This window comes from Littorina saxatilis, linkage group LG1, assembly GCF_037325665.1.
Source record: "Littorina saxatilis isolate snail1 linkage group LG1, US_GU_Lsax_2.0, whole genome shotgun sequence".
Classification (NCBI taxonomy): domain Eukaryota; kingdom Metazoa; phylum Mollusca; class Gastropoda; order Littorinimorpha; family Littorinidae; genus Littorina; species Littorina saxatilis.
The window spans coordinates 25,518,724-25,519,852 of record NC_090245.1 but is presented as its reverse complement, the minus strand read 5'-3'; positions in this window follow the sequence as shown (position 1 = coordinate 25,519,852).

The following is a 1,129-nucleotide window of genomic DNA, read 5'->3' as shown; positions in this document are numbered from 1 at the left end:
ATAAAAGGTGGCCTTTACATGGGTTATTTGACCGCCGCCCAAATAAGGGTACCCCCAAAATAAAACTGATAAAAATGTAATGTATCAACTCAAAAGTCGACTAAAATTCATAATCGCTGTATTTTGAAAACGTTGTTTGTTCTCATGTGTTTACACAACTAGCACATTCCGGCAAGTGTCTATACTCAAAAGAAACTTTGGCAGTACTTGAAACAACCATCTGTCATATATATACATGCGAAGTCAAAAATATGTGGGATGTAAGTCAACAAACCTGTGGCAGTTTTTGAAATATTATTTCGTGAAGATTTGAAAGTGTACTCAAACGGTTGAACTACGCCTCGTGCGTAGACACACATTCCTGAAAGTTTCAACGCAACCCACTTGGTCATTGCTAAAATACATGGATTTTAGTTGACTTGGGTATCCCTCAAATTTGACACATAAACATCTCATCCGTGAGATCGACACATACATCAGTAGGTACAATGGCACAACACTAGAAATATGCAAGATGGCAAAATAAAACAACCTGTTCTGGATGGATAATCAAGTTGACTTTCTCTTCGTATACAACAGCTGTGGCTCACGAATTGTCGTCGGCTTTTTAAAAGGTACATAAGTTTTTGTCATATCTCTTTGTCACGTCAAGGGTATCCTTATTTTGGCGGTGTAAATGATGATGTTAAAAAAAAATGTGCCAGATAACGAAGATGCGAGCCTTTAATGGCATAGACAGTTTGAATAAAATGACACAGGAATAAAAGTTTGAGTTGGGGTATGAAAATGGGTGCAATAATATTTTTGCACAGTTTAGATGCTGACAGTTTTCACAGGCATGCAAGCACATTTGCAGAGAGCTGTGCTCTGCAGTCCTTCTTAGCAGCATTTGCAGCGTTTTGTTGTACAGCTCTTCTTGCAGGCACACCTCATGAGTTCTCGGCACACGCTGGATACCTCTTGAAAGCTCGTCCAGAATGACTCCCACTTTCCAGCCTTGAACTGCCAGCCCACAGAGTTTGGAAGTCTAATAGGTAGATGGCTCTTCTCAATCTCATGTCCTGCAGCAGCACCTCACTTGTAAGGGGATTATGGTCAATTTGGCAGCTCTTTTTACTGACGAGGTACC